The sequence below is a fragment of the Oreochromis niloticus genome, linkage group LG3 (assembly GCF_001858045.2).
Source record: "Oreochromis niloticus isolate F11D_XX linkage group LG3, O_niloticus_UMD_NMBU, whole genome shotgun sequence".
NCBI classification, from domain to species: domain Eukaryota; kingdom Metazoa; phylum Chordata; class Actinopteri; order Cichliformes; family Cichlidae; genus Oreochromis; species Oreochromis niloticus.
In genome coordinates, this window is record NC_031967.2 from 79282182 (window position 1) to 79296904 (window position 14723).

Consider the following 14723-nt stretch of genomic DNA (forward strand, 5'->3'; position numbering starts at 1 on the left):
ACAGACTTAGAAAAGAGGAACCTCAGCTTTGAGTTCTTAGAATAACTTTATCTTTGTACACACTTGTAACCAGGAGGACTTATAGTCAAAGGATAAACTCCATCTAGAAGTGTTGTTTGTGTCAGACAGAATTTAATGTTGGTGTTGGTCTGATGGAAAAGTGGCTGCTGTTACAGTAACTCAGGGATGGGAAATTCCAGGCCTCAAGGGCCGGTGTCCTGTAGGTTTTAGATGTGTCCTTGATCCAACACAGCTGATTTAAATAAATCACATCCTCAACATGTCTTGAAGTTCTCCAAAGTAAATCCACCTGTGTTTGTGTGACTGCATTACACTCCCACTGCTGTGGAACCTGAACAATAACCAGAACAAAGTCTGAAATAAAAACTGCCAAACAGCTGCACCACTGAGTCACACTTTATTTTCTACGCTTGTAAAAAGGTTTCGTTTCTGATCTGCAATGAACGTCTGCACTCTGTCACACTCTGAATGAAGTTCCGGCTTCTATGTCACTGAAATGCGACAAACCAGGAAACAGGAAGTTCTTCGTCCTCAGTAAAGAGACACGCACAGACGATCAGACTGAGTTCAGACCAAACTAGCAGCTTCCTCTGAGTGAGTCCAGCTACAGGAGAGAAAAGTGGAAAACTCCAACACTGCTGCTTCAAGCTGCTGACGCTCCACACACTGAAGGTGAGTTTGAGCAAAAACACAACTCAAAGAAAGTTTCAGTGAAGGTCGTAGAGGAGGGAGGGGAGCCAGGACTGACTGTACTTCCTGTCTGCTGTTTTCAGCTTCACTCACAGACTCAATGGCTTCCAGATCAGAGGAGGATCTCTGCTGTCCGGTCTGTCAGGAGGTCTTCAGAGATCCTGTTCTTCTGTCATGTAGCCACAGCTTCTGTAAAGACTGTCTGAAGAGATGGTGGAGAAAAAAACAGATACGTGAGTGTCCAGTTTGTAATAAAATATCAGTGTATGATCCACCTTTAAACCGAGCTTTAAAGAACCTGTGTGAGTCGTTCTTACAGGAGAGAGATCAGAGAGCTTCAGAGGCTCTCTGCAGTCTGCACTCTGAGAAACTCAAACTCTTCTGTCTGGACCATCAGCAGCCAGTGTGTGTCGTCTGCAGAGACTCAGAAAAACACACCAAACACAGATTCAGACCCATCGATGAAGCTGCACAACAACACAAGAAGGAACTTCAGGAAACTCTGGAGCCCTTAAAGAAGAAGTTAAAGGTTTGTGAAGAAGTTCAAGTGAAGTTTGATCAAACAGCAGAACACATTAAGGTCCAGGCCCGACACACAGAGAGGCAGATTAAGGAGCAGTTTAAGAAGCTTCAGCAGTTTCTAGCAGAGGAAGAGGAGGCCAGGCTGGCTGCACTAAGGGAGGAAGAGGAGCAGAAGAGTGGGATGATGAAGGAGAAGATGGAGGCTCTGAGCAGAGAGATAGCAGCTCTTTCAGACACAGTCAGAGCCACAGAGGAGGAGCTGAGAGCTGAAGACGTCTCATTCCTGCACAACTACAAGGCTGCAGTGGAAAGAGTCCAGCGCTGCCCCCTGCTGGATGATCCACAGCTGCCCTCAGGAGCTCTGATAGACCAGGCCAAACACCTGGGCAACCTGACCTTCAACATCTGGAACAACATGAAGGACATGGTCTCCTACACTCCTCTCATTCTGGACCCAAACACTGCAAACCCAGACCTCATCCTGTCTGAACATCTGACCAGTGTGAGACGAGGAGGAGAGAGGCAGCAGCTTCCTGATAATCCAGAGAGGTTTGATCATTCCTGCTCTGTCCTGGGCTCTGAGGGCTTTAACTCAGGGACTCACAGCTGGGATGTTGAAGTTGGAGACAGTACATGGTGGGGACTGGGTGTGTTAGCAGAATCTGTGAAGAGGAAGGGACGCATAGAGCCTGGATTATGGGTAATATGGTTCAATAAAGGTAAATACTCAGCACACTCACCATCAGCAGAATCCGATCTCTCAGTACAGAAGAAGCTCCAGAGGATCAGAGTGAATCTGGACTGGAACAGAGGAAAGCTGTCGTTCTCTGATCCTGATACTAACTCACACATACACACTTTGACACACACTTTCACTCACAGGATGTTTCCAATCATTAACACTGGTGGTAAAGTGAAGGTGTTGCCGTTGAAGGTGTCAGTGTCAGTGGAGCAGATGAGTTGAGGATGATGATGTTTCTAATGTTGTTTCCTGTCAGTGAATTGAAGCTGTTAAACTGCAGCTGTCCTCCTGCTGCCTCGTTGTTCCAAAGCTCTTTGTTTCTCTTTTAGTTCTCACTGTTTCTTTCTGTTTCTGCTGTCCACCTTTTCACATGGAAAATCATTTCACTGTTTCTCACTGAATGACTCCCCAAACTAGATTTGAAATTCTATCAAGTTTCTAATCATTCCAAGTGATTCATGTTTCTATTTGATGTGTGTAAATGGAGATGAGTTAGTTTGCTGGGATATGGACTGACATGTGTTGAATGGGAGGAGCAGTTTGTTGTTGTCTTCTTGTCTGTTTATGACAACAATAAATATGTTGTTGAAACAATGATTCATGTTTAACTCCATATATGAAATGTTTCTGATATTTGAATTCTGTTTGATTAAAGACTTTCTTCATGACACAAATGAGATTTCAGTGTATTAATAGAACTAAATAAGCTCAGAGTTGAAAGGCTGCAGTATTATGTACGTGCTTCACTGTCAGTATCTTCAGGGGGATTCAAAGGGAAACATCAAACTGCTGTAATGAGATCAACTAGTTGGGCTGAACACACTTATCTGTAGTTTGTCTCCATCCAGGATCATCAGATTATAATGAACATGTGTGAAGAGCCAAAAAATGCTGTTGTTTGTCGATTCGTTTCATTTATCTAAACTTTCAGCCACTAATTTTGCAGATTAAACAAACACGGTTTCATTTAGTATGAACAAATCCTCATTAATGATAATAATAATAATAATAATAATGATAGTTTTATAAAGCACTTTCAATGTAGCAGTAGTAGTAAGTAATAAGGTCATAACTTCTTAGAGATCTAATCAAGACATTTATTAAATGAACAACAAGAAACTTGTTTGTATAAAAGTTGTTAAGGGGTTGGAGCTCAGAAGGTAGAGCGGGTCATCTTCGAGTCCGAAGGTTGGTGGTTCGAGCTCTGACTACTCCAACCTGCATGACAAATCTCCTTGCTTAAGACACTGATCTTTTTACTCTCAGGTGAAGTTGTGAACCATCTTTCCCTAGTTGGTCACACTTTGGCTGGGGTTTTCCTGGTTCAGCCCCCCCCCCGTTCTTTTTTTTACCTTGTTTCCTCTCTTCCTGCTCTGTTAGTATCTCAGCCTTCTCATCTGTCTCCAGGTGAATCTTTGATGGGCTCAAATTGTGGTCATAAATATTTTGTACTTGTAAATCAAATGCGTATTTGTGTACTGAGTTTTGTAACCTTGCATACCAAAACATCTGAAAAATTTATGTTTGTGCATCTATAGATGAAAATTTGTGTTTGTAAAAAATATTTACACAAGTTACAAGTTTCTTTGTTAAGGTCTGGATACAAATACAAAGCAAAAAACTACATGTAAAGCTCCGGGCTCAAGTTCCCTGGCTGTGTGTGGATTTCAATATACAAGTACGAATTTTCACCCAATTTTTTCTTCCTTTCAGCTGATCAATCCAATCAGAGAAAATATGGTTTGGCTGTTGGAGGGGTGGTTTATTGAGCTTCGGGTCCTGGAAGGGTAATACAGTTTGAAGCTGGAGGATCTTTATATAAACGATAAGGCTCATACAAGCTAGGTCCCTAACTTTTGGTAGCTGGTAGAAGTTGTGGTATATCAGTAGTTAGAAATAACATTATTACTTTAGGGTTAGTTTAACACAAAGTCAGGACTGACCTGGGACCATTGCTCTGAGTCACACTACGCAGGATAAAGGCCCTTTCACAGCGGACGTAGCGTGCACTGCGCTCACCGCTAACTAAGAGCTGAGGATCCAAAATTTGTAGTGCTGGCTACGCTCTATGCTCTGTTGTTTCTTTGTGTGGCAGCCCTGTACTAGATGCGCCTGCATCTTATTTTTGGAGTTTTAAATTTGGGATTGACATGAACAATCAGCTGAAAGGAAGAAAAAAATTGGGTAAAAGATAAGATAACATAAGATGACCTTTATTAGTCCCACAGGTGGGATATTTGTTTTGTTCAAGCAAAAGTGCAAAGTTATGTAGGAGAAATTAGAAAACACTGGAATGCAATAAAATACAATAAAATAAAATAAAATACTATATACAATAGAATAAAATAGAAATACAAATGCTATGTACAACTGAGTAGGAAAATACAAAAATACAACTTCGTCAGAAGAAGAATTGCACATATAGCAGTCTTATTGCACATGTGTGGGTTTGTGTGTATGATCAGCTGCAAAAGTCTTTATTGTGGAGTCTGACAGCAGTGGGGAGGAAAGACCTGCGAAATCTCTCCGTCCCACACCGTGGGTGCCGCAGTCTCCCACTGAAGGAGCTGCTCAGTGCTGTCAGAGTCTCCTGCATGGGGTGGGAGATGTTGTCCAACAGGGATGACAGCTTAGCCACCATTCTCCTGTCACTCACCACCTCCACTGGGTCCAGAGGGCATCCTAGAACAGAGCTGGCCCTTCGGATCAGCCTGTTCAGTCTCTTCCTGTCCCCAGCAGAGATGCTGCCCCCCCAGCAGACCACACCATAGAAGATGGCTGAGGCCACCACAGAGTCATAGAAGGTCTTCAGGAGAGGGCCCTCCACTCCAAACGACCTGAGTCTCCGCAGCAGGTACAGTCTGCTCTGCCCTTTCCTGTAGAGGGCGTCTGAGTTATGAGTCCAGTCCAGTTTGTTGTTCAGATGAACACCGAGGTACCTGTAGCTGTCCACAGCCTCAATGTCCATACCTTGGATGTTCAGTGGTTGCAGTGGAGGATGCTTGTGCCTGCGGAAGTCTACCACCAGCTCCTTGGTTTTACTGGCATTGATCTGGAGGTAGTTCAGCTGGCACCAGTCCACAATGTCTTGAGTCAGTCCTCTGTACTCCCTGTCATCCCCATCAGTGATGAGGCCGACTATTGCAGAGTCATCAGAGAACTTCTGCAGGATGCACTGGGTGGAGTTGTGGGAGAAGTCTGCAGTGTAGATGGTGAAGAGCAACGGAGCCAGAACCGTTCACTGTGCGGCCCCCGTACTGCAGACGACCCTGCCCGACACACAGCCCTGAGTCCTCACATACTGTGGTCGGTCGGTGAGGTAGTCCAGAATCCAGGTAGTGAGGTGATGGTCCACTCCTGAGTTCTCCAGCTTGTCCTTCAGAACCGAGGGAAGAATAGTGTTGAAGGCACTGGAGAAATCAAAGAACATGATTCTCACAGTGCTCCCTAGGCAACCTGAAGTGGGTCCAGTGATGAGCTCACAAGGCGCTGAAGCTGAGCCAGGACCAACCGCTCCAGGGTCTTCATCAGGTGGGATGTCAGACCCACCGGCCTGTAGCTGTTGAGGTCCTTGGGGCGTGAAGTCTTTGGTACTTGAACAACACAGGAGGTTTTCCAGAGCTGTGGGACTCTTCCCAGCCTCAGGCTCAGGTTGAAGAGGTGCTCGATCACCCCACACAGTTGGTCCGCGCAGGACCTGACGACCCTTGAGCTGATGCCATCTGGGCCCGCTGCCTTCTTGCCATTAATCCTCCTCAGTTCCCTCCTAACCTGGGTGGTTGAGAGAGACAGGCTGGAGCCTTGTGTTGATTGTGTATTGGATGCTGTTGTTGGGGGTGGGGAGGAGTGAGTAGGGTGAATAGAGGAAAAAACAAAAACAAAACAAAAACAAAAAACAATTGGGTCGTACTCGCAAGTTGAAACTCACACACAGCCAGGCAACTTGAGTGCAGAGTTTTACACGTAGGGTTTTGCTTTGTATATTATTGAGGCCTTAAGAAAAAAAAATTGTAACTTCTTTTTATCTATAGATGCACAAACATAAAATTTTCAGACATTTTGGTTTGCAAGGTTAAAAAAGTTCACAACTACGCATTTGATTTACAAGTACAAAATTTTTTACCATAAAAAGCCTGTTATCTCCTGGAAAAATGACTCAAAGTTCTTCCTTGGATATCTGTGCTTCTGTGGATCATCAGCTCCATTCTGTGCTGCCCTTACCTGCCCAAACCCCGTGACAGTTGATTAAAACACTCAAAAAGAGGTGATCATTACAAAGTATGGCTTCATCATATTAATATGACACACACAACACTTTTTCCTTCGCTCTGGGGTGTCTATGACATAATCCATGTCACTCAATTTTGCCTGCATTGTATACGGACCACTGAACTTTCCCTGGAGGGAAGCACCTGGGACCGTGTTAAAACTTTATCACCAACCTCAAATTTCCTTTGCACAGCTTTCTTATCAAACTTCCTCTTCATCTTACCCTGCGCTGCAACGAGAGCATCGCGTGCGATTGCACATGCTTTATGCAAACGCTCTCTAAAAGAACTCACATAATCCAACACATTTTCCTTAGGAGCATCTGTGTCGGACAGGAAATCCTCCTTGAGCAGTCGCAACGGGCCACGCACTGTGTGACCGAACACCAGCTCCGCAGGGCTAAATCCTAGCAACTCCTGCATGCTTTCCCTCACCGTTAAGAGGAGCAGCGGCAACCCCTCATCCCACTACCTTTCAGACTCAAGGCAAAATTTCCGCAACATAGATTTCAATGTGTGATGAAACCGCTCGAGTGCACCTTGCGACTCCAGATGATAGGCACTAGATTTCTGATGTTTAATGCCAAGTGATTGCAAAACTTGAGCAAAAATCTTAGACATGAAATTAGAGCCTTGGTCCGATTGGACAGTTTTCAGTAACCCGAAAGTGGAAAAGAAGTTTACTAACGCCTTAACAACTGATTTAACTTTAAGGGTGCGCAATGGAATTGCCTCGGGAAAATGTGTATCAACACACATCAAAGTCAAGAGGTACTGGTGGACCGATTTTGTCTTAGGAAGTGGACCAACACAGTCGATGAGTATGTGTCCAAACGGTTATCCTAAAACTGGGATATGGTGTAATGGAGCGGGTGGAATGACTTGGTTAGGCTTACCGCTAATCTGACAGGTGTGACAAGAACAACAATACTTAGCAACGTTATTCTTCAATCCTGGCCAAAAGAAATGGCACAGAATGTGGTGGTAAGTTTTCCTAATACCTAAATGTCCGGAAAAATCATCATGGGCAAGACTAAGAACGTTGTGTCGGTACTGTTGGGGCACCAGAACCTGCTTAGACACATTCCAGCCCAGATCACCAGCTTTAGGCGGATACCAGGTACGCATCAACACATCACCCTCAACACTATAAACACGAGGATGCTCGTGGCAGCTGAAAAACAACCCACCAGAGTCGGGTCACTGTGTTTTGCCAAAACAAAATCCCTTTTATTAACTCCCAAAGGCAGAGAGACGTCACTGATGGGCATCGACTCGGGTCGCCCATCAGCGGGTCACAGGTTTTAGATTCAGACTCCAGCTCACCACCAGCACAGAGAAAAGAATCAGACAGATCAACATCACCATACTTGCGCTTGTGCGCGCGAGTTACAGCGCAAGCGGGGAAAACAGAGGGGGATCGCTCAGCAGCATGGTCAGATAACAAAGTATCAGGCACAGGATTCTCAATCACTCTCAGAGTAGAAAACACTTTCCCGTTCGCTAAGTCATTCCCCAGAATCATCGCAACTCCGGGCACTGGCAAATGATCGCGCACTCCAACCGTTACCAAACCCGAAACGAGCGGTGATTGAAGAAAAACATTGTGTAGTGGCACTCGCAATACATCCATTTTTACTCCCAAGACAAGAGCATCCGAACCTCAAAAAGAGTCATCAGAAAAAGGTAAAATACCCCTCAAAATGAGTGTCTGTTCCAGTGTCACGCAAAATCGTGATCGGCACCCGATCCTCCTCTGTTCCGTTCAAAGAAACAAACTCTTCCGACACACAGGGACGGTAGCTGTCATCAAGGCTGCCACTTCCCACTTCATTGCTAGGTGAATTGGAAGCAGACATAGAACGAACAAAACCCACACTTTTTGGCTTCCTTACCTTGTGAGCCTGCTCCTTGTGCTGTAGTGATGGGCAAGCAGCGACGAGGTGACCGATTTCATGACAATAAAAACATTTGTGATCTGACACAGGAATAGCAGCCAACCACTTGCCAAATAAGACAGCTTTCTCACGTGCAAACTCACAAAATGTTTGACTGTCGGACTTGCTACAGGCACGAAACTTTTGCCGATACGCCTCCAGGACTAATTCTTAAGCCCACAAAATAGTGGATTTGACAATCTCATTATCCAGACTATCAGCAATGGAAAGACTCACACAAACCTCCTGCACTCTTCCTACTATTTTGCATTGCAACAACAGACTCCAGACATCCTTTGGGAATTTAAAAAGGGTTGCGATGTGCTCAAAAGCAGTGAAATAGGAATCAACCTCCCTCTCGCTAAAAGGAGGTACCAAAACATTTTGCTTGCTAGCGTTAAACTGGTCTACAGTGGAAGTGTCGGGGATTGTACTCACAGGTACGGGAACAGCGTCCCTCGCTTGAGAAGGATCCAGCTCCATAGCTCGTATGCGAAGATGCACGAGCTCGACTTCCTTAGCCTTGGCCGCCAGCTCCACCTCCTTCAAGCGAAGGGCAAGCTTGAGATCTTCTGTCACCAAACCCGCCGCAACCTGGCCAGTTGGGTCAAATTTAGGAGATTGAACGGTGACGGCCCTGGGAAGGACGGCCCCAGCAGCTTCCGCCCCCACTGCCGTCTCCAAACTCCCAGACCCACTCGGCGAAGTTTTCAGCCCCCCAAACACTCCCCTGTCCACCAGTTTCTCTATCAAACATTTCTTAATTTCTGCCTTCCTAGAATGCAACAGAACATCCACATTGAACAAATTAGCCACTACCAACAGATCTGCTTTTGTCCACCGTTCCAACTTGTCAATGGAGGGCTGTTGTGCAAAATCATCCATGTCAAACGACATCACGAGCAAAGCAAAAAAGCAAAACAATACCGTAGACAACTAACCGCATCAACTCACTCCAGGGCCGTAAAACTCGCGCCCAACGCATAGACGAATGAAACTCTCCATCCTCCCACACACCCTCAATGACGTCCCCCCACCCACAGCAAACGCGGAAAGGAAACGAACCAATCACACGAACAAAAAGGGACAAGCCCCCATTTATGTTATGCCCCTAGTCTAGGCGTGTAGAGACGCATATAAAGGTTGGAGGAGAGAGAGTACCCTCCCTGATTCCCAAGCCAAACATCCAAAGCCAGTTGTAAGTAAAAAAAAAAGTGACTTTATTGAAGGGCAAGAAGCATAGCTCCAGGGTGAACCCAGGCCAAAATAATAAACAAAAACCAACTAAGTCCCACCAGAGAAAAACATGGCTGCGCCATGGGCTCTCCCGTGTCACCTGTTGTAGCCAACCTTTACATGGAGGAAGAGGAAAGAAAGGCTCCTGGTCTTTTTTAAAGGGCGAGTACCCAGCCACTGGTACAGATATGTAGACGACACCTGGGTCAAAATCAAAACACAAGAAGTGGAATCCTTCACTGCGCACATTAATGCCATGGATGAAAACATCAAGTTCACCAGGGAAGACACAAAGGACAACTGCTTGCCTTTCCTGGACTGCGCTGTGCACATCGAAGAGAATGGCAACCTCAACATTGAAGTTTACCGTAAGCCCACACACAGGGACTAGTACCTCCTCTTTGACTCCCATCACCCTCTGGAACACAAACTTGGAGTAATTAGGACCCTACACCACCAGGCAGAACATGTTCCCTCTAAGCCTGAAGGGAAAAAGAAGGAACACACACATGTAAAGGAAGCACTTAAAACATGCGGTTATCCTAATTGGCGTTTATAAAGTCAGCAAAGATGCACAGAAAAGAAGATCAGACACCAGCGAGGGAGGATAAGAAAGACAGACGCAACAACATTGTCATCCCCTATGTAGCCGGTGTATCAGAGAAACTCAGGAGAGTTTTCTCCAAACACGACATCCCAAGTGTACTTCAGACCCAGCAACACACTCAGACAGAAACTGGTTCACCCGAAAGACAAAACCTCTAAACACAAACTGAACAATGTGGTGTATGCTGTACAGTGCAGCGAGGAATGCCCAGACCTCTACATCGGAGAAACCAAACAGCCACTTCACAAGCGCATGGCACAACATAGAAGAGCCACCTCCACAGGACAAGACTCAGCAGTCCACCTGCATCTAAAGGACAAAGGTCACTCTTTCGAGGATGCCAATGTTCACATTTTGGACAGAGAGGAGAGATGGTTTGAAAGAGGAGTGAAAGAAGCCATTTACGTCCACTGTGAACAACCATCTTTGAACAGAGGCGGTGATTTATGACACCAACTGTCTGCCATCTATAATCCTGTTTTGAGATCCCTTCCTAGATGCCTTAACACCCATTTACATCCTGGGCCATCTGACCTCAGGAAATCACATGATAGGGTGGGGCCAGGTTTCACAATGAGCTCACCCGAAACCCTGGCTGATTAGGACCCACACCTGCTTTCACATCTTGGCTCATGTGATTAGAGGATCATCAGGGGGTCCTTTGTCCCTCTTTGGGGGGAAACTCCCACTGGGTTTAAATCTGGGACTCCCCACCAATTGGACCCTTAGAACTGAAGAAGCTTCTCGGATGAGAGGTGAAACGTCTTCAAGCAACTCAAAAAGTCCAGACGCTTTTCCAAGCTCCTTAGACTACGATGACCTGGATGACTGAGAACCTTCACAGACAACATCTACAACAGAGCACTGAAATGGGAGAGTGTGGCGGTCCTGGCACCATTGCTCGAAGGCTCGCCATTTGTAAGCGTACAAGCCTCTAGTAGATGTGGCCCTAGCACTCTGAATTGTCGCTATCACACTAGGTGGCAAGCCCTTAGCAATCAAGTTTAACCTCTCAGCAGGTAAGCATGAAGGTGCCACAGATCTGGGCGCAGATGAAACACTTCTCTTCCTGCCTCAGAGAGGAGATCCCTGCGGAGAGGAAGCTGCCAAAGACTCACTGCTAGCAGGCTGATTATCTCTGCATACCAAGACCTTGTGGTTCACCAAGGGGCCACTAGAATCAGAGAGAGGGAATGCCGACGCACTCTCTCTAGAACTGGAGATATCATTTCCACCGGGGGAAATACATACAGGAACACGTCTGGCCATTGGTGCTCTAGTGCGTCCAAGCCCAAGGGTGCATCGTGGTCGATTATGGAGAAGAACAGGAGGCAGTGAGTATTTACCCTGAAAGCAAAAAGATCTATTTGCACATTGCCAAATAGGTCCCAAATCTGAGCCACTATTAAAGGGTGTAACCTCCATTCTCTCACCAGAGGACCCCCCCCTGGAGAGAAGGTCCAGCCCGGGGTTCAGGTGGCGCGGGACATGGGTGGCTCTCAGAGACAGAAAATGAACACTGCACCATAACACCAGAGAGTGAGACAGCTTCAACAGGGGAAGAGAGCGTGTTCCTCCCTGCCTGTTTATGTAAGACACCACTGTTGAATTGTCCGTCCTGACTAAGACATGCTGGCCCTCCAGGACTGGATGAAAATGCTTTAGAGCTAAGAAAACTGCTAACAGCTCTAAGTGGTTGATGTGCAGCTGGGACTGGGCTGCGGATCAGATCCCTCTCACTGATGCACCCTCGCACAGCGCTCCCCACCCTCTTAGGGAAGCATCTGTGGACACCACCTTGCGAAACAACACCCTCCCAATCCGAGAGCCCTGATGCAGCAGCCTGGGCTCCCGCCAAGGACTGAGAGCTAGCATGCAAGATGCGGTTACCGGGATGCACACAAACGGTGAGAGAGAGTCCGGCGTTGAAACGCTCTCATTTCTAACAGTCCAAGTGGTACTATGGCGATCATAGATGAAATCAAGCCCAACAAGCTTAATATCGTCTGGAAACGCAGTCTGCGTCCCAGCTGAAACTGAGCGAGGGAGTGATGAAACGCGGCCACTCTGTGCTCCGACAAACGTGTGCAGCTGGAAAGCGAGCATATTTCCAAACCGAGAAAAGTAATCTGCTCACTCGGGATTAGCGAGCTCTTTTGACAGTTCACAGAGAATCTGAATCAGAATCAGAATACTTTATTGATCCCTAGGGGAAATCATTTTTTTTACAGTGCTCCATTAAATACAAGTCAGACAAAAAAGAATATGTAAGAAAACAGAGCTAAACTAAGAGAAAAAGCAGGAGCAACTGTAACAGGCTGCACGCTGGTTAGCGCATGCGCACTGAACCCCAGTGTCTGAATGTGTGACAGAACCAGTGACAGCTGTGTCTCCACCTGCTCTCTGGAGCAAGCTACGAGAGCCCAGTCGTCTAGGTAGGCTAAGATGCGGATGCCTCTCTCTCTGAGGGGCGCTAACGCTGCCTCGGCACATTTCGTAAAGGTAAGGAGCAAGCGACAGCCAGAAGGGCAGCACTAGGTATTCGTAGGCTACGCCCTCAAATGCAAACCTCAGAAACTGCCTGTGTTTCGGGTGTATAGCCACATGAAAATAAGCATCTGCAAGATCGATTGTTGAAAACCAATCTCCCGGGCTGACCGCATTCAAGAGCTGTCTGAGTGTTAGCATCATGAACCTGTACATTCGTAGAGACGTGTTCAAGACTCGCAGGTCAAGGATGGGACGAAGCCCTCCCCCTTTTTTCGGAACAACAAAATAACGGCTGTACCAACCTTTGTCTGTCTCCGAAGCGGGGACCACTCGTATTGCTCTTTTCTGCAATAGCGCCTTTATTTCCTCTCTGAGTATCATGGCCGCCTCGGTGTTGACAGTCGTGTTTACAACTCTTTGGAAACGAGGCGGCTTGACCTGGAACTTCAACCGGTAACCCATGGCAATGGTTCGCAGCACCCACAGGGAGGGGGCGCAAGCGCGCCACTGAGGGAAGTGAGCAGCCAGCCGGCTGACCTGCAGCACCGTTGGCGGGGCGTTGTCTCCCCCCAGTGTGTCTGCAGGGGACTGCATCACCTGCCTGACCTGGCTCATTCTGCCTGCAGGTTGAGCATTTGTGACTGTTTGAGAATAAACAACACTCTTTATCGATTGTAACATGGAAACATGTACATTCATACATTTTGTTGGAGGCACCTTTTCTGGGGCACAACAATGAAAAACAGCGGGAACACTCGATGTGGTCACCTGAACATTTAACACACCTGAACAGGGAGTTACCTGAGGCATTTTGTGTGCAAAGGTTTTGTGCTTGGGAGACATTGTTAGGAAAGTGCAGCACCTTCTGGGGCTGACAACCTGAACAGAACTTAAGCGGCACCTCTTGTGCGGCAACAGAGGGGTAAAAGGGTGGGCCTTTGCTCCAGGCCGACTGGCGTGGAGCTCGGGCCAGAGGATGTGCTCTCGCTGGCGGCACACCCACTTCAGCAGTGGGCGCCGGTCTCTTGCCAGTCGTTAGAGGAGTGGCGGGCCTGTGAGAGCTGGCTGCGGGCTTGGGCTTGGGCTGACGTCTGGGGATGATGTCGCGCAGAGCTTCCATCTGCTGAAGCCCGTCAGCGCTCCTGCATGGTTCCGGCTCGTCATCGGCTAACCCGTCAACATATTCCATGTGGTCAGCCCAGCTAATTGCAGGGACATCGACCAGAAAATCCTCGTCTTTGGACTCGGACGAAGCCGGGGCTCCAGATTCGGAAAGGTGAGGCTCTTGCCGTGCGACAGCCAAGCGTCCCAGCACTTTTTCCACAAACGTCACCCATCTTTCCAGGGTCGAGGGCCGGAGCTGGCGACAAAATGCACAGGCTTCGGGCTCCGTCAACTAGCAGCAGCTAGGTAGCCCAACTCAGCAGAGGTGTTCTCAGCGAGGTGAAGAGCGTAAGAACTAAGGGATGACTGTGATGACAGCGGCTATATGTGCAGGCGGGGCCGTGTGCGTGTCATCACACGTCATCTGCCTTAAAGGCGTGAATAAAGGTTTCTTCAGCCAGGACATGCAAGGGAGCGTGATATCCCATACTGTACCGAGTGAATCGACTGAAAGGAAACTGTCCGAACAGAGCTTTGTTATGTTACTTTTGCACTATGATGCACATGTTGTTAATACATGGCTTAACAGAGCTCCAGAAAACTCATGATGAACAATACTTTTGTTTTTCAAGCAAATATTCCTTCATCACATCTTCTTCAATGTTAATATTTCATGTTTAATAGTAACAAACAACATTTCTGACTAAAATAATCAATGAATGAATGAAAGTGTGTTTCAGAGAATAAAGAGGAGGACTTAAAGTCAAAGGATAAACTCCATCTAGAAGTGTTGTTTGTGTCAGACAGAATTTGATGTTGGTGTTGGTCTGACGGAAAAGTAGCTGCTGTTACAGTAACTCGGGGATGGGAAACTCCAGGCCTCGAGGGCCGGTGTCCTGTAGGTTTTAGATGTGTCCTTGATCCAATACAGCTGATTTAAATGGCTAAATCACATCCTCAACATGTCTTGAAGTTCTCCAAAGTAAATCCACCTGTGTTTGTGTGACTGCATTACACTCCCACTGCTGTGGAACCTGAACAATAACCAGAACAAAGTCTGAAATAAAAACTGCCAAGCAGCTGCACCACTGAGTCACACTTTATTT

The 14723-nt window shown here is 46.8% G+C and overlaps 1 long non-coding RNA gene across 1 annotated transcript; it reads left to right on the forward strand.

The window, feature by feature from the left end:
- Positions 1-274: 274 nt before the first annotated feature.
- Positions 275-1144, forward strand: LOC112846125 (uncharacterized). Its single transcript, XR_003218962.1, has 2 exons — positions 275-693; positions 795-1144. It is a non-coding gene; the product is annotated as an uncharacterized LOC112846125 (long non-coding RNA).
- Positions 1145-14723: the final 13579 nt, after the last annotated feature.